General features: G+C 43.3%; 1 long non-coding RNA gene across 1 annotated transcript; it reads right to left on the bottom strand.

The window, feature by feature from the left end:
- Positions 1 to 676: 676 nt before the first annotated feature.
- On the bottom strand, positions 677 to 18732 carry LOC310669056. Its single transcript, XR_014506997.1, has 3 exons — positions 17974 to 18732; positions 14955 to 15196; positions 677 to 901 (listed from the first exon to the last, which is right to left on the bottom strand). It is a non-coding gene; the product is annotated as an uncharacterized lncRNA (long non-coding RNA).
- Positions 18733 to 19789: the final 1057 nt, after the last annotated feature.

Below are 19789 nucleotides of genomic sequence, written 5' to 3'. Positions count from 1 at the left end.
GCTCTGGCCTGGTGGAACACTCTGTCTCATGAGACCAGGGCCCTGCAGGATCTGATTTCTTTCCGCAGGGCCTGTAAGACAGAGTTGTTCCGTCTGGCCTTTGGCTTGGAGTCAATTTGATTCCCTCCCCCTCTTTCTTTTTTCCTTCTTCCTCCTGTGATGAGGCGGCATTTTAATGTTTTAATGTTGTATTTTAATCTTGTTTTTAAGCTGTATCCATTCAACTTGTTTTTATTATCGGTTGTTAGCTGCCCTGAGCCTGGCCTTGGCTGGGGAGGGCAGGGTATAAATAAAATTTATTATTATTATTTTATTATTTCAGAATAGCACTGCCTAAGGCAATGGTCAGCTCACCATGTACCTGGAAACTGAGTGGGTGCCCATGGGCCAGTCACTATCTCTCAGTCAAATCACCCTCACAGGGTTATTGTGAGTAACAAAGAGGAAGGGAACATGACTGATACTTTAAGCTCCACGCAGGAAGAGCATGGTTAAAAAATGAAATTGGTAATTTCTTTATCAAGAAGTCAAACCATACAGTCAGTTATGTGAGTATGATCTGCCTCCCTTGAATTTGATTGGTGAAGGGACATGATCTCATGGCAAAATATTCAGGGCCCCTTGAGACTACCTACAAAATAATGACAGTCTGGAAGAATCCTTCATTCTTCTGCAACTGAGTTTATTATTATTTTATGAACAAATGCAATACTAATCAGGCAATCTATGTTATGTAACATGGTCATGTTCACACACAAAACCAAATCCACTTAGGAAAATTACTTGATTCTAATCACCATTGCTAGCTGCGATGGAGACGCCATCTCTCCTATTCATTTTGACAAGCCAAGCTTAATTGTTTTCAGTATTCTGTCACTGGGATTGTTGATTTTAAAAAGGCCTGTGGATTGAAAGTGGCATTAACACATTAGCTAAAGGTTAGTTGTTTTAATAGTCGCATATTCAAAACTGTGTTGCATGCCTTCCAGCCTCATTACCACAGGAGGCTGCAATACTGGTCAAAAAGGAAAGAATGAGCTAAATAACACAGCCAAAAAAATACGCCTAGGATTTTGATGGAAAACAATTTGTTATTTTATATTTAACTGAAATAACTGATTGCAATGGAACCTTCTTTTCCCACACACCAATCTGTTTATCTCATGTACTGGGAATTGGTTGCTCTGCAAATAAAAGCTAAAGTTCTGAAGTCAGTAAACATAAATTCCATAAGTAAAGTCATAAGGTGTTTGACAGAACACATGGGACAAATAATACCCTGCCTAATGTATGTTTACTCAGAAATTAATCCCACAGAGTTAAATGGATTGTTCCGTTCATGCTTCCACGATTGCAAACAAACAAAACTTGAGCTTCCCTTATGCTGGAAAGCCCTTAGTAGCAAACATTATGTAGACCAGGGGTGAGGAACCTCAAGTCCAGGGGATGATTGCAGCCTCCCAGGCCTCTCTATCTAGCCCAGTGTTTCCCAAACTTGGATCGCCAGCTGTTTGGGGACTACAATTCCCATCATCCCTGACCAAAAACAGCTGGAGACCCAAGTTTGGGAAACACGGATCTAGCTCTTGAGGTTCTCCAAAAGGCACTCACATACACAGATCCTACAACTTGCCTAACCTATTCCATGCTTGCTCCACATGCTTGTGTCTGGCTGGAATGTGTCTTTGAACAGTAGCATAGTGTCAAATTCAGAAGTACAGCATCCCTTTGTGAAAGCCATGCCCCCTTACACAGCCACACCCCTTCTAAGCTAATACAACCGTATAATATACAATATTATCAAAAGTATACAATAATTATTAATTTAAGGACACATTGCAGCAATCAACACAGATCTCCATGTCCTGTTATTTTGTGTACACAAACATCAGCAAATGATTTGGAGTGTTCCAATAGCTTTTGGAGTAATTCTAATTATTTATTATTTATATGCTGCCCATCTGACTGGATTGCCCTAGCCACTCTGGGCAGCTTCCGATAAATTAAAACATCAAACACAGTAAAACATCAAACACCAAAAACTTCCTCATATAGGGCTGCCTTCAGATGTCTTTCAAAAGACAGATAGTTGTTTATTTCCTTGACATCTGACGGGAGTGCGGGTGTGAGTACTGAGAAGGCCCTCTGCCTGGTTCCCTGTAACCTCACTTCTTGCACTGAGGGAACCATAGAAGGCCCTCTGATCTGGGCCTCAGTGTCTAGGCTGAACAATGCAAGTGGTGAGGATCCTTCAGGAGTGACTCCAAGGTGTGTTTTCCTTGGAAATCCATTATACATAAAAGAACCTGCACATCATTCTCTTGAAATGGAAGCACCTTGTGTTCGCAGTGCTCCTAGATGCTTAGCTTTGTAGCATGCAGGAAAATTGTCCTTTGATGTTCTTCCCACATATTTTCTCCAGAGTGACCCTAGGAGCCAATCCTCAGGGGCTGACTCACCTCCCTTCACTCTGATCAGCTCAGAGTGGGTCAGAAAGGGTGAGAAAACTTCCCAGTAACTAAAAAGCTTTCATGTTAATTAGAGAGTTCTAGGATGCTGGAGGCAGGGGCCCTGCTGCAGAAACAGTTGCAAGTCTTTGACCCCTGCAATCCCAGACCACTACATTTCTGCTTTTTCTTCCCTAGATGGAGAGAGGTATGTGGAGTGAGGGTGTAGAAACCTCTAACCTTTGCGTGGCTGCAATGTAGCATGCAGTATAAAGGTAAAAGCTGTGTGCATAGTTCCACCCAAATAACAACAACAACAACAACAACAACAACAACAACAACAACAATAATAGATTATTTATACTCATCTGCCTAAGTTTCCCCAGCCACTCTGGGCAGCTTCCAACAAAATATTAAAAATTAAATAAAACACCAGACATTAAAAACTTCCCTAAACAGGGCAGCCTTCAGATGCCTCCCGTCCTATGCATTACTGGACTATGGTACCTAAAGTATTGCCCATGAAGGAATGTGGCCCTAAGACTGCAAATGGTTCCCCACTTCTGAAGCAGAACCTCTCCTTAATATCATAAATAATATATCTAGGGACAGGGAAAGCTCTGCCACTGGGCAGAGATGAAGTGGTGTTGGAGGACAGAGCTGATGTGCTCTGATCACTTCCCTAACCTAGCTTGCCACCCTTAGGTGTGTGGGCGGGGGACACACTGTTAAGCCTGTGAAAGTGTTCGGGGCATTTTCACTCATTGCTTGTTATTTCCAGGAGAAGGATCAAGAATGACAAACCTCTCAAATGGTCTAATTCCATGTCCCAGTGATCTTCAAAGGGGACATCTCAAACTTTTCCCTTCTTAAAGCAGGAGTTATGAGCAAAGCAACAGTGTATAGGCATGTCATGGAAGGCATAGGTAATGCAGTCCCCAAATGCAAATGTGCATTTACTAAGCTGTTTTATATATATATATATATATATATATATAGCAATTATTAAAAGCTTTCCTTTCACACCAGTTTCCAGAAGGCATTATGAAAACAGACCAATGCTCTTCTTGTGTATTCCCCTTCAAAAGATAGAAGACAAGTTTGATCTGTTCTAAAAACATTCCACATTTAAATTGCAAATACAGATGCAAAAAAGAGAGATTTCTCTGGTTTTTTTGTTTTTGTAGGTTTACAGTTTATTTCAACATTGTTATTCCCCTTTCATCTTCTGCACCCACAATACAGATGATAAAAGAAACACCCTACTTTAAAGTCAAGAGCTAGCTTTGCTCAGTTCAGTTAAGGTTTAATTTTTGAACCCTTTTCATGATTAACAGAGAGCCTACCGGGAAAAAGCCTTTTGAAATTGCTTTCTTGAAGCTGTAAACTTGTTGCAGTTGGAGAAATCTATCACATGAGTCTTTTCCATATCCTTCCCTGTGACTGACAGCTCAAGACCACATGTGGTTCACAGAATGCTGAGTTGTATATATGAGAAAATAGCTATTAAAAAAAGAAAGAAAACAAACAACAACCCCCCCCCAAAAAAAAGAAGTCTGGAATGAAATGTCAACAATTTAACAACATTAACTGTCTAATGGTTTTCATGAATAAAACACACAAGTAAGATATAAATCCTTTAAGGTGGTGGGGGAGAAGCAACAGCAGGTGATATGTTTTATACATAAGAAGAGGGATTGACTGTTAACCACAATAGGAATATGCCCTCCAATGCAACACAGGCCAAATCTGGAACACCATTTTCTGGATCCAAAATCCTGTGTGAGGGCGCATGACCTGCATGAGATCATGAACCTGGAAAAAGCCCTCTTTTGGGCACAGCGCAGAAAACCATGTGTTTCGGGGGCAAAATCATAGACCCAGAAAAGTGGTTTTTTTCAGGTGAGATCTTGGCTTGAAATAGTGTGAGAGCAAGGCACCCAAAATGGCCAGTGTGCTCTCACCGGGGGGGGGGGGGTATGGGATATCCCAGTTTTTCTAGGGCAGTTGATGGGTATGTGGGAATAGTAGCTCTGTCAGAGGAATAGAGGTCTCCTAACAACTCTAAGCACCCTTAACTAACCACAGCTGCCAAATTTCTTTAGGAGAAGCCATGACTGTTTAAAGAGCCATGATAGATCTTTAAAGGTACTGTGCAGATGAGTCGTCTGTCTGTCTGTCTGTCTGTCTGTCTGTCTGTCTCATGTGTGTGTGTGTGAGAGAGAGAGAAAATGCAGAATAATATAAAATGATAATCTCTCTCTCTCTATCTCTATCTCGCTCCCTCTTATTACAACACTTGGATATTTAAATGTCTTTAAAAAAATTTCAGATATATAAATAATGGTACCACTTAAATGTCCTAGCAACTTTTTACAGTGCTTTTCATTAGCTCAATTTTTAAACCTCAATATACCAGGATCTGCACAAGCCAACAACTCTACTCTGAGGAACAAATAGTTTTGTTTTGTTTTTACATTATTGCTTGCTCAAACAACCGAGTTTCAGCCTTCTCTGCTGCATCCTTGCGCAGGGGCCATGCTAATCTTCTCTGTATCGTTCCAATTTTAGTATATGTGCTGCCGAAGCGAGCACATCATGGGTTTTCTCTCCCATTGGAAGATGGCGGCTGTAACAACTTCTCCTTCATGAACCCTCTGGATTACAAACCTTTTATAGCCTTTTATAGCCGTCTTTTTAGCTGTTTTTTTTAGCTGTTTTTATTAGACTTTTAAATCATTTTACCTCTGTTAGAAGTTTTAATCGTTTTACTTCTATGGTTGGCCAATATACGTATCAACAAGGATATTCAAACCTTCTGCTGATTAGTAACGCCGCCCTGAAGATTGGGTTACGCTGAGCAGTGGAGGAGGAGTAGCAGAGGAGTTGCGGCCATAAAAGATAAGTTCTCTTTTGTCTCCGTTTACCTCTACTTTGAACCTCCGTAGTCAGTGAGACAGCGACAAATGGGTCATGGCAAGCGACCAAGATCTGCTGAGAAAGGTTGTTCACCTCCAAGAGCAAAGCAGTCAAAGCTTGAATCTCCCCCACCATCTACTAACAATAACAGCAAAACGGAGCAAGTAACTGTTTCTGCGGTCGAAACATACAACCGCTTCTGGCCTCTGTATGATCAAGGAGAGTTGGAAAAGCTAGCTGATTCAGCGGGGGATGGAAGCCATAGGGAAGCCCTCCCCCCTGACACCTTAATTACCCCTCCGTCACTGAAACGGGAAGCATTAGGGCAAACAGCCCATGATTTAGTACCTGATCAAATACAACTGGTAATCAGGACTTTAAGCCTCATTTTCAAGGAATTGGAGGGGATTTCTTTGTCATTGAACAAACTTTCACGGGCCCTTCTGGCTCATCTACCTTCCTCAACTGAGCTATCTAATTTGCATCAACCTCCTGTGCAGCTTGTAAGTGCCTTAAAGAGACAACTTGACCAGAAATCTCTCCTTAAGGACCTAAGAGGCAGGCTGCCACTGCTCCAAAGGAATAAGCAATCTTTGATTTTTCAACCTAACAAAATATGTTTATCCTTTTTTTCCCGTGACGCCCCCAGTCTTAGGTGGAATAACCTGAGGATGGCTAAAGGGTACCTTCGTGATTTGTTAAATATTCCTTTTTTCCAGATAGATCTTATATCTGTAGCACCCCTAAACGCCACGCCCTGGCCAAGGAAATTTATGCTCTCCTTCCAGTCTGCAAGGATCCCACATCTTCTTGCAAGACAAAAAGATCGACTGGCACCCTGGGAGATTGTAACAACAAGAGTCTTTAAGGACATGAGTGTTAAACCTCTTTTTGCCAACATTTCAACTGGCAATGAGCGCTCATTCCCTTCTTCTGTTCCTATAATAACGGGAAAAACACCTAGCCGGGTATCCCCTGTTCCACCTGCGACCCCAAGTGCCCATCTAGTTACGTTGAGGAATGATCCAACTGCAAGCGGAGATTGGAATATCCCTGAAGAGAGAAATCTTATCTCCTCTTATGGAAAACTCCCTTCAGAAGAACAGCAGGCTATTCTCGATAGATTGGATCTACTCAAACAAAGACTTCTATCGCAAGGGGACCCCTCTATACCGATGAGAGAGGAGAGCAGGCGCTCCACGTCCCACATGGTGTCTCCATCAAATGCCCTGACAATTTCTCAACCTGTTACCTTGTTACCCCCTACTGATCTGAATCAGCAGTCACCTGTTGACCTACAACACCATTCTACCGTGGAGGAAGTCGATAAACTCAATACTCCCATCTCAGTCCTTATGCCCAATCAAAATATGGAAGTTGATGACTCCTTTGCCTCAATGCCTGAGCTAGAATCTACCCTGCCTGAAGATCACCAGGAAATGACTATACATGCACCATCCTCACGTTCATGTCCTTTAATACATCTGCGTGATAATTCCTCCCCATCTGCGCAGCAACTACAAGTGATGGCTGGAACACCTCTTAGCGCTACCCTGGTTAAGACTGATAATTCTGACGGATCTACTAGTGTAGCCCATCAAAGACTTGTTACTACTCACCTCAATGAACAGCATCCGACCTCACCAACTTTGCCTAATTCTTCCTTCCCGGCAAAGCCCTTCCTGCCCGTTAATGTTACCAAATCATCGATACAATTAACACGGAAGAAGACCTTATCCGCACAAACTAAAATTACCGATTTCCTTATGGGTCCTCGTTCTACCTCCAAGAACCCATTAAACAACTCAAAGTGACAATTACCGGGACAGCACAAGGACTCGACATTATCAATACTTAGCTGGAACATTGCTGGTTGGAGAACCAAAAAATCAGACCCCGAATTCAGGAAGTACATAAATTCATTTAAAATCATTCTATTCCAAGAAACATGGGATGAGGAAGAAATTACCATAGACGGCTTTGATCTTCTAACACTTCCGGCCTCCCCTTCTTTGAAAGGTGGTCGCCCCAAAGGGGGCCTTTTGATTGGGATTTCACTCCAACTTCGCGCCAAATTCACTCTGGTACGGGCTTCCCCGCCTTTTGCTCTATCTGGACTGATCACAGAAGGGAAGTCCTCATTACTAATTACTAATGTTTATCTCCCCCCCGAAGGCTCAGCGCCTGATCTTGATTGGAGATGGGAATCATTTGAAAATCACCTACTGTCATGTCATACTAAATGCCCTAACTCGTACTCCTTAATTGGGGGAGACTTTAATGCTCGTATTGCCACAAATTGGGACTTACTAACCAAGTCCAAATGGTGGACTCCCCCATGTTTGGACAATTTTGACTTGGAACATGCCAGAATTAGAACTTCAAAGGACAACAGAGTAAACAAAGCAGGAGTGACCCTTTACCAAATGGCCATTCGCCTGAATCTAGTATTTTTGAACGGCACCTTCCCCCCCGATATACCGGGGGAGTTCACTCACCTGGGACTAACATCTAACAGTGTTATCGATTACCTCTTGATCTCCGCAAATCTGGCCGTCAATGTACTTTCCTTCCAAGTTGAAAACCAACATTTCAGTGATCACCTCCCAATAGTGACCACCCTGTCATTGTTCCGGTGCCAGAATGACAATAAACACTCAGTCCTTCTGGAAACCTCATCATCGATCAAAATAAGAGGGATCAAATGGTCGGAGGCTGTGGCCCAAAAATATCAGGTTTTCTTCCATAGGGAAATCAACGCCTACTTACCTCAAATAACTACTGATTTACAAGATTCCAATTCGGTCTTGAAACTTTTTAACCTTCTTATAACAGACCTTACCACTTTTTTTACATCACCTCCTCAAAAGGTGAAAGTGGCGCATTGCAGTGCTGGGGCCCCCTGGTTTAACATCTCTTGCAAACAAGCAAGATCCCTTCTTCGTTCCATCTATAATGAATACAAAAACTCTAATGCTCAGGCTCTACCATCTTCCTATTTACAAGCCAAAAGAGCATACAAACAGACTTTAAAGCTGGCCAAACGCGAGTGGTATCAAAAACGTTGGCGAGCCTTGATTGCGGCCTCGAGATCCCGCAGACCACAGGAATTTTGGGCTCTGATAAACAAAAGAGGAAGGAAGTACCCACTGACGATTATCCCTGCGCCCACATGGGAACAATTCCTGAGTAAATATTTCTCCTTGGCAGAGGAATCCAACTCATCCACGGAACTACGAGCCGACCATCTACCTTTGTGGCCCTCCACTGACCCGGACCTGATAATGGACTTGATATTAGATCTGAAAACGGGCAAAGCCCCCGGGCCGGATTTAGTCCCTGCTGAGGTTATTGTTGCGCAACCAAGGTGGTGGGCTGAAATTCTGGCCAAAGTTTTTGATGCAATTAATTCTACGGGGCTTATCCCTAGGTCATGGAAGGAGGCCGTGATCGTGCCAGTCCATAAAAAGGGTCCCCCTGCTGACCCGGAGAACTATCGGAACATCAACCTTTTGTCTATCATCGGGAAAATTTATGCAAAATTTTTGCTGTCCAAGCTGTCCCATTGGGCAAACGACTCAAATTTGATTGGCCATGAGCAAGCGGGCTTTAGGAACAATTACTCGACCTCTGACCATATGGTAATCATGTATCATCTTGCCAGAAAATATTCTGCCCCGAGTCGGGGGCGCCTATGTGTCGCTTTTATAGACCTAAAGGCTGCCTTCGACAGTATCCCAAGAAATTGCCTATGGAAGAAATTAGAGAGATGGGGCATAGATAGAAGGCTGTTATGGCTGATAACCCAATTACACCATGGGTCGTCGGCTAGAGTGAGACTCACACCGGCGGGAAACCTATCCAACGAGGTCCCAATAAATAGAGGTGTGCGCCAAGGCTGCATTTTGGCCCCACTCCTCTTCAACCTGTTTATTAGCGATATGAAGCTCTCTCTGAACGAGTCTCAAGCCAACATTCATGCCCCCCGCCTAGCTGATTTTCGCTGCCCTTTGCTCCTATATGCCGACGATGCAGCGATCCTTTCCTACTCTAGAGTTGGTTTATGCAGAGCTCTAAAGATTTTTGCGGCTTATTGCAAACTTAACCATCTGACAATTAATCATGGGAAATCTAAAGTCCTGGTCTTTTCCAGGTCTCGGAAAACTTACAGCTGGAAGTTAGATGGAGTCCAATTAGAACAGGTTTTCAAATTTAAATACCTGGGAGTCTTTTTTCATTACAATCTAAGCTGGAAGCCACAGATACAGTATTTACTAAACAAAGGGAAAACAATACTTAATACTCTACTCCAATTTCTTGCGGCCGACGGAGCCTCTCACATCCCTTCTGCATTGAAGGTATACCACGCAAAAGTGGTTTCCACCCTCTGTTATGCTGCCCCGCTCTGGGCCCCAGGGTCCAATTTAACATCACTGGGGACATTGCAGAATCAGTTTCTCCGTCGCCTTCTGAAACTCCCCATGTGTGTGAGCAACGCAGCCATACGTCTGGAGTTAAGGATTGCATCATTGGAGACTGTCATCTGGAAGCGAGTCTTTGGCTATTGGCTGTCCAGCTGGTATAGGCTTCCCGACCATTACCTTTTTCAGTGCCTCTGGCGAGACGTCTTTGTCAATCCGTGGGTAGGAAAAATCCATACCAAACTTCTGAGCATCGGAATTTCCCCAGCGGACTCCTTAAAGATGAACTTACGCTCAGCCAAAAGCCTTATTGAGCAAAGATTAGCGGACATTGAAAATCAACACAACCTCGCCAGGGGTGGGGGTGTCTGCTCCCCCAGGTATCACGGAATAACCCCACCACTTGGCCTTCCATCATACATGTCATCTCTTTCATCAGTACCACACCGACGTGCATTTATTCGTGCAAGGTTCAATGTCTTTCCATCGAACCTGCTGAACCACAGATTTTCCAAGGGTTTGATGTCTCCGCTATGCGTGTGTGACGGGGAAACTGTTGAATCTCTATCACATATAATGTTCAACTGTCCCCTACATAGCATAGCCAGGGCTAAATTCCTGGGTCCTGCTTTACTGCGCTTGGTTGGCAGGCCTGCTGAGTCACACGCCGCACTGCTTTTGCAGGATACAGATCCTTCTGTAACTCTGCAGGTGGCGAGATTTCTGAATGCGGTTATCTCACACTCAAAAACCACCAAACAACAACAACAACATCAAAACTAATTGGACTGTTATGATGAGAGTGCATGTCGGAGTTCGACTTCAGTTTTCCTTTTCTGTGATCCGTCCCTTGGAGCTCTCCTGGCCCTAAGCTGTCACTTGGCTCTGCTCAATGACCCATCCTTGCATCGTGGTGTTCACCTTCTGTTGTCGGATATATCTGTTTTTATGTCCCTGTGTTTTTATGTTTGTACATATTTTATGGGCTAATAGCCGTAAATATTAAAAACTTAAACTTAAACTTCTCTGCTGCATGTTCTCATGCAACATGTGCTCAGCTGATATAAAAAATAAAAACGTTGCAAAAAGTGCTGACTTCAAAGGAAATGGTAATAGGAAAGGGACCACTAATTGCTGTGATGGAAAAGAGCATGGGGTGATGACGACGATAGGCCTCCCTTTTGCTGACCACATATCTTCCCTCACAAAGGGTCACCTACCTGGATAATAAGTAAGTCTTATGTAAGTAGAACTGGCATGAGACTGGCATTTCCATCTATCACAGATGAAACTCAAACTTTAGTCACTGGAGACCAATCATGTTTTGAAAAGGCCAATCCATCATTTCTTGTTACACTGGGAAAGTGTGGTCATTTCAGAGGTTTCTGCAGAAGTAAACCTGAAGCAGAGAGAAGGAATCATTCAAACCGGGGTGGGGAGATTCCTTTCCAACCCTGATTATGGTGGTGCCAGCCTTTGTGTTTACACTTATGTGGCAGGCAATTTTTCTTGGAGACCAGCATTGCGTGATCTTGACTGGAGTTGTGCATTTAGACCATATATCACTAGATTTTAGATAATATGACTGGCTGCTGGTCCCCTTCTGGGAAGAATTGAAAGTGCTCGTTTTAATATTTCGTTGCACACTCATTGTGATTTTCTCCAATTGATTGCTCTACCCTTCTCAACTTGATAAAAGCAGGGGTGGGAGTGATGTGTGCCCACTTTGGGGAGCGCTTAAATAATATTTTGTGGTTTTTTTAAGGACACTCATTACATTCCTATTTGGGAATCTCTCCATGCCATGCCCACTTGCCAGGCTACATCATTCACTGGTCGCGCTTTGTTTCCTCAAGTGGTTTTGCCTAACTGAAATATGTCATTGAACTGTGATAATGCCCTTTGATTACCTGGTTGGAGAGAGATGCATGAAAAAAACTTCTGGATTTTGCATAGGTGAAATGCAGCCAGCCATGTGAAGGTCAGAGTCATATCTACTGCTCCTCACACTTTGACCTCTGCTCCCACTCCTAGCAGCTTCCTGCTCCTGGAAGCCTACTCATTATGGGATGTGGCTCTTGGGCTGGGGAGGAAAAGGTGTTGGGAGCGACCTCTGCATCTGCTCAATCCAATTGATTACCCAAGTGCGAGGCCACTAAGAGAACAGGATGCTGGATGAGATGTGCCATCAGCCTGATCTAGCAGGCTCTTCTTATGATCTTAGGTGTCTGGCTAGCCAGGTAGTCAGAGCCAAGGAATGCACACAGATGGAGATTAAAGTGGCAGCTGGCTGCACTTTTTAGGAGAATCCCAAGCCAAGTGAGAGAAAGCAGGAAGAATGGATAGCTTGTGGAGAGAGGTGAGAGGAAGGTGAAGACTGAAGAGTAAAAATAGAAAAAGAGAATGGGGAAAGGGGAAGGGGAAACAAAATAGGAACAAAGAGGGAGAAGAGGAGAAAATAAGGAAAAAAAGAGTGAGCAGTGTGAGACAGAGAATGGCAGAGGTGGAAGCTGGTGGGAAGAAGGGGAGGAACAGGCATGGCAGGACTTGGTAAGGAACGTCTAGAGGGGCAGGGAACCTCCAGTGGCAAGCTTAGGGGATGTGAGAAGGGATTCCCTAAGGTAGAAACTTGTGGGAGAGTAACAAGAAGTGCTTACTTGAGGTAACAAAATGTAGGTAAACAGGATAAATGGTGATAAGAATACCTAGGTTTGTGAAAGTAAATGGCTCATCTGAAAGTGAGAGACACTCTACGGTTCTGATTATCCCTGGGACTCATGGAGGGGGCACAAGGTTTTTCACACCTTCGTTTGTGCACATAAGCCTTCACATGGAATGTCAGGTTTACATGTTAGCATGGTGCATATGATGGAGAACATTCTATCACATGAGATGGCAGAAAGTGTATTATCTGGGCCTTGGGAGCCAGGTACTATTGTCTGGATTACTACAGTGAAATAGCCATATAGGAGCTCAAAGTCTGGTTCAGCAGCAAGAGATTTATAGGACCTCAGATACATTCAATGTGGAATCCCCACTGCTTTTGATCCCTCACTGCTGCTGCTGCTGCTGCTGAGGAATGCCTTTTTGAATAGTGGGAAATGAGGCGTGCATGTTAATTTCCAAGGAATTTGAGAGTTCTTTGTTCCAGCTTAGCAGTAAGAGCAAGTAATCCATGGGTGATGCAAATGGGGGGGGGGGATAAAATGAGGTGAGGGAGATGAAAAACTGCAGCAAGAAATACACAGAGAGAAGCCATTATTCAATGATGATATGGAATTTTGAGCACACCAAGGAAGAAACTACATCAATGATGATGAGCAGGGCTGTCCCACCCATGCGGAGAGGTGAAGTAGTGGCCTCAGAGCAGCAGGTTCCAGGCAGCTGGAAGGGATGGCAGATCCAGACTCAAAATTGCACACCTCCTGTGCTTCTAAGCCTCCTCCCCCTCCTCTGCTTGCCTGCCATGTGTGCATGAGTTCAAAGATGCTTTGGCTTTTCCTGACCTCTTTGTTGCTTCCCTGAGGACAGCCTCAGGGAAAGGTTTGTTGTGGGGAGACTGCTGTACTTTTGAGGACTCCCCACATGATTTTGAGTTCTTAATCATATAGGGATCCTCCACAAATATAGCAAGCTGATTGCTGCAGATGTCCACCCTTCAACACATGAGTAATGGTGGGGCTAGATGTATAGACAAGGGACAAGGGGCCCAGCCAGAAAGTTCTGATCATGTTGGGTAATTGAAAGCCCAACTAGGGCATCCTTCTCCCTAATATGCCAATATTCCAGTAAAATGGGAGGAGGGACTTGACTTGCAGCCCTCCAGACTGCAGCATCCACCACCCTGACTAGTAGTGATGATGGTTAGGGTTTATGAGAAATGGAGTGGACATAGAGTGTTACACTATGGAATGTGCAGCTACAAGAGGCAATGATGGCCAGCAGCTTGGATGACTTTAAAAGAGGAATGGACAATTCATGGAGGATAAGGTTATCAATAGCTCCTAGCAATGGTGGCTATCCTCTGCCTCCAAGGTCAGGTAGGTAGTAATGATTTGGGATACCAGTTGCTGAAAACCACAGAGGGGGAGAGTGCTTGAGTCCTGATAGTTGGTTTCCCACAAGCATCTGGTTGGCCACTATGAAAATGGGAGGCTAGATGAGCCATTGGCTTGATCCATCAAGCTCTTGTTAGGTTCCCTAAACCCCACAGTTAAAGAAGAGACAATCCCTCCCTGCAAGACAGTGGTAAAAATGTAAACTCCATTTTCACAGTGGGATAATATTTTCAGGAAATTGGAGCTGAAAAACAAGTCCAACCTTAGTCTGAAGTATGTGCTGCCTGATTTGAAACCCTAACAACATTCTTGCCTATGTTCAGTCCAATTCTGCTGTGGTTGAAACAAAGCAGCACTGACAGCCAATTCCTTCACATCAAGAGGAGACTCCAGATGTTATTGGACTCCAGATGTTGTTGGGCTCAATTCTCATTAGTCCCAGCCAGCACTGACAATGGCTAGGGATGACAGGTGTGGGAGTCCAACAACCTCTGGAAAGCACTACTTTGGTTACTGCTGCCATCATTTTCTTTGTACTTATTCTGAACCTAGCAATGAACATGAATTCTGCACCTTGACGTAGCTGTGTGGGTCAGCTCTCCTCTCCCAGTTTAACTGGGGCTTCTTGAACATTTTGTTTTGCTTTTGTTCCGCAGTACTGTACATGCCACTTTGAGTATGTTAACTCGAGCCAAGTGGGAATGTCAGGGGGCTGGAACAGTCAGTTGGTGCCTTCCCTGCAGAAATCAAATGTGTCATCTCAACGGCACTTTCTGTTTCAGAGAGCCTGAAGAGAAATCGTCTTGATTTCACTTTCATACTGCAGTCTTCATATGAACTCAGCTGCTGGGCCATTTGCAGTTTTAGAGCTATTTCCTTTGCTTTGGGTCAACATAATATTTGTGGGGAAAATTAAGAGAGAGAACTAATGCACGACAATGTGGAATGTATATATAAATAGGAAAATGCCAGAAATTATGAAGGGGGTGGACAGAGTTCAGGTATATTGCCAGGGATTTGGGGGGGGGTTGCAATGCATCTTTTTTGCCCTCTCTGCACTGAGGTGCATTTCCCATCCCCATGAGACTACAGTTACCAACTGCGCTTACCCTTTCAAGCCATGATCTTTAGGCTCTTTCGAAGTTCTGCTCTCACCATAGGAAAAGGAATTCCAATTAAGCTTTAAAGTTGAGACCTCCTTGAGGGTCAGGCAGCTGAGCGAAGGAAGCGGTGAGTTGAAATCTCAGTTTCGGCTTGGTTTCCCAGGAGACAACTTTCTGCAAGGCTAGCTTAGCAGAGGAGTCAGTAACGCGTGCACACACACACACACACACACACACACCTGGTTTTGCTTTGAAGCAAAGGATGAAGGAAATAAAATAGAACTTAGAGTTTAAACATATTTGAAGGTCAGAAATAATACATATGGTGAGGGAAGCAAATGCCTCTGAAGTTTCACAAGGTCCCTGGAAGAATGGTGTCAACAACTTCTATGATATGGCTTTAATGTGCACTGAGGAATACTGTATATTTCTCTCCAGTGTTTACTGCTGTTTTGAGTGGGTGGCATTAGGAGCAAGAGAAAATGCAGCAAACCTTGGGTTTGAATCAATTTCTCATCACAATTACATTAAGAAGGTTAAGTTCCTGCACAAGCAATGGGAAGTGAAGGCAGTGCATTGTAGTATAGCTACAGCTATAGGATCCTGACTGCACTCTTGACTGCCTCTCTAGCATGACTGCCTCTCTGGCTCAGTAGACTACAGGCAAAACTACTCCAAGGGAACTGCATATGTGCTGCAGTGTCCATGTATACATTGATGTTTGTGAGTTAGCTCCTGTGTCAATGAAGATGATAACAAACATGATAATGATAATAAATTCATATTCCACATTGTGAAAACAGGCTTCCCAGTAGTTTGCAAGTATACGGAACAATTACAAAAATGTTAATATATATATTTGTAATTAAAATACACCATAAAGCATTAAAATGTAAGCACCTATAATAAAATATGAAATGAAACAATCTCATTAAAAAAAATAAAAAATAAAACAGGAGACCCAGATGGAGAGGGAATGCCAGTGTAAACAGGAGTCTCTTCAAAAGCTAGGGGGATGCCAATATAGATAGTGTTTCGCATATGAGGTAGCCCACCTTTGGTTGCAGAGTTGTGAAATGGGAAAGCACCATCTCTATCACTGCACTTAGATTACAAGGCTCCATGTTTGGAGAAAAACTCTGGTACCACCACAAATATGGTCAGGCAAATGTCAGGGCTAACAGTGGTGGTGGTGGTGGTGAATGAAGGTTACTAACCACAGCTTGAGTCTTCCATTTTAGGGGCATTTGCATCTGCATTTGTGGCTGATTCCTTTATTTTCCCAAAATGCAATGTGCCAGATGCACATTATGGATAGCACACACATAGAGTGACTCAAAAACATATGGCAAGAATATGTCTTCTTAAATAAAAAGTAAGCAAAGTCATATCATACAAAGTGATCACAGGAAAATGATTCTAGGTAACAGGTACTGTAGAATAACAATATCATAATACTCTGATGCCAAAATTCATCACTAGGTTTGGTCTGTAATTATGGCCAGGCAACATCTCACATGTGATGGGGTTGAACTAAGGCTGTAATAATAATAATAATAATAATAATAATAATAATAATAATAATAATAATAATAATTTATTTGTACCCCACCCATCTGGATGGGTTTCCCCAGCTACTCTGGGCGGCTTCCAACAAAGATGAAAAATACACTAAAATGTCACATATTAAAAACTTCCCTGAACAGAGCTGCCTTCAGATGTCTTCTGAATGTCCGGTAGTTGTTTATTGCTTTGACATCTGATGGGAGGGCGTTCCACAGGGCGGGCGCCACTACCGAGAAGGCCCTCTGCCTGGTTCCCTGTAACTTGGCCTCTCGCAGTGAGGGAACCGCCAGAAGGCCCTCGGAGCTGGACCTCAGTGTCCGGGCAGAACGATGGGGGTGGAGACGCTCCTTCAGATATACTGGACTTTGAATTGTGCTCGGAAACGTACTGGGAGCCAATGTAGGTCTTTCAGGACCGGTGTTATATGGTCTCGGCGGCCGCTCCCAGTCACCAGTCTAGCTGCCGCATTCTGGATTAGTTGCAGTTTCCGGGTCACCTTCAAAGGTAGCCCCACGTAGAGCACATTGCAGTAGTCCAAGCGGGAGATAACCAGAGCATGCACCACTCTGGCGAGACAGTCTGCAGGCAGATAGGGTCTCAGCCCTCAGGATCCTCCCAATGCTATATCCCTCATGTTGGTGCAGGAAGAAATAGATAAAGAAGGAGAATTCCCCAGATGCCAAGATCCAGGTTTGGGATAATTACTCTTAGGTGAGAAAACCCCAACATAGATTTAAAGTCACATGATAAGCAAAGGAAAGTGTGGGAATACAGACTCTTAGACTATCATATACTCTTTAAAGTGAGTTCCAAAGTTTTCCTCTTCCCCTTAACATACAAAAAGACATGCTTGTTAAGTTAAAAATGGTTTACTTACAAACTCTCCAAAGGTCTGATTCATATGCTTTTCCATACAACATTTAGGAAAAAGTTGCACATGCAGTCAAACTTAGTTAAAAAGTGATGAAAGTTCCTACATCATCGGTTTGGAACTCAAGAGTGGTCTCCCATGTTTTAGTCCAACACTTTAACAAAATATTACATCTCTTATTATGTGCATCATTTTATTTGTATCTGAGAGGTAACCTTTGTTGTTCCTTTTATACTGTCAACCTTTTTTTGCTTCATACTAGTCAGATGACTATATGCAAATACATTTGACTTGATTTAGAGATGGTGTCTTCCACAATACCCCTGTCTCCCCAACCCCCCAGATGCAAAAGACAGAGAATAGAGGTCCAGCAACTGGTATTGAGAAGCATTACTGCCTCCAACCATGAAGGCAGAGCATAGCTATTGTGATTAGTAGCCACTGGTAGCTGTCTTCTCCATGAATTTGTCTAATCCCATGTTAAAGCCATCTATGCATAATGCTTCAGTTATTTGGATATGGTGTGGATCTGAATCTGTTACAGATGTGCATGTAAAGCATGTGCTCTAAGAATGAACAGTGTCCTACCTCTTAAGATGACTTATACTAAAAGATATTGAATGAAGAGTCCCAACTTTTCTTGAACATTGCTGCAGTTTCTCTGCATGAATGGCAATCCAGCAAGTAGAGCGCGGGGGGGGGGGGGAGAGAGAATCATCAAAGATCTGTCTCCTCCCTTTCCTCTCCTTTTCAGAGAACATTATCTAAGAGATTTAAAGTGATCAATAATTCAGAGAAAAAAACAACAGAAGAAGAGCTAAATTGCTTTCCGTATCCTCTCAATGCCAAGGCGTGTGTGCGGCAGCAGGTGACAATGGTGAAAATTCAGAGAAACAAGACCAACTCGAGCAGACGGAAGTCTCCTTTCATGCTTCCGAAGGAGAGCAGCACAGTGTTCTGACTCAGTGTGTCCTCATGTTACCTCATTATGCCTGGAAATTCCATCTGTCTCAGGAGAGTTTGTTTCATCCTTCCACCCCCTTGGCATTCCCCCTCCATTGCAACCTCCTCAAGTGCGCAATGCTGTTGCTTCTGGCGCTTGGCCTCTGTCGCCTTCTTTTTCAACTTCCCCATCAAACAGCTGTTGTTGGAGAGGGGGAAACAGCCTTGTGGTTCAAGGCATCACATGCAATTAGACTTCAGCTGTGGAAGATGTGATGCTGGACTATTATCAAGATACCTGAGAGACAGGATGCAAATCAAAGAAAGGTATAGCTAGAGAGGCCCTGAGAAAAGACAACTTATCCAAGGTAAATCAATCATGCGACATGGCACAGATTTTCTGATTCCCACCCCACCTCAATTATTGGACAGGATGCCCAGGATAAGGTATGTCACTGAAAGCATAAGGGATAAGGCTGCATGAAGGATCTCCTGAAGGACGCCAGAGAGGACCTTCTCTCTAGCCAATTCTTTCCCAAACTGGGGCCCTCCAGATGCTGTTGGACTACAGCTACTAGTGTTCTGGCTAATTTGGAAGTTCATGTTCTCTTCATGATAATCACAGCTATGCTCTTCACAGTCACACACCCTTCTAAGATTATACAATAATCTTATAACGATACAGCAGTAATAATTAGGGCTGCGTTGCAATGATCAGTGCAGATCTCCATGTGCTGCCTTTCGTCCAGATCTACTATTTTCTGTGCTGCATTTTCCTTGAACTTCCATTGATTTCCTTTTTTTAATTTTCATTTAATCTGTTTTTATTGTATTCTATGCAGAAAAGTTTCAATAAAATAAAATTGAAAAAACACTGCTCCTAAGATATCAGACGTCCCCTCTGATCTCTGAGATATATTTTCTGGCATTTGTTTGTAGCCACTTGTATTTAATTACTGCATGTTGGACTGGCACTAAAGACAGAGGAGACAGTCGTTTAGTTTGGCAACCTAGTTATATACAGTGTGTAGGAGAGAGAGCGTGTGTGTGTTTGTATCACATGTATTTTCTTTTTCCAGTGGCTTTCTCTTTTTTAGCTGTTGGTAGTAATGCAGAAGTTCTTTGCCCAAGGTCCATAAAAAGCTTGAACTAAATGACCTTTTCTGACATTCAACAAACAAACCCATGACAGAGGCCAATCACATGTCAGGCAACATTACAAAAAGGGGTTTAAAATAAAACTGTTGATATCATAATGTAGTTCTAAAGCTCTATGACAAGACCACACTTGCCATAGCATGCGTGGTTCTGGTTTTCTCACTGCAAAAAGGATATTGTACCGCTGAGTTGCGCTGAGTCCCATGAACATTCTGCCACAGTGCCCATGATGACTATGTTTTACCTTCCCTGATGGAGGCAGTGTGCTTCTGAATACCAGTTGCTGGGAATCACAATTGGGGAG

Source organism: Podarcis tiliguerta (genome assembly GCF_965153285.1).
Source record: "Podarcis tiliguerta genome assembly, chromosome: Z".
In the NCBI taxonomy this organism is placed as follows: Eukaryota; Metazoa; Chordata; class Lepidosauria; order Squamata; family Lacertidae; genus Podarcis; species Podarcis tiliguerta.
The sequence above is the reverse complement of the archived record's forward strand: the minus strand, read 5'-3'. Positions and strand labels throughout refer to the sequence as shown.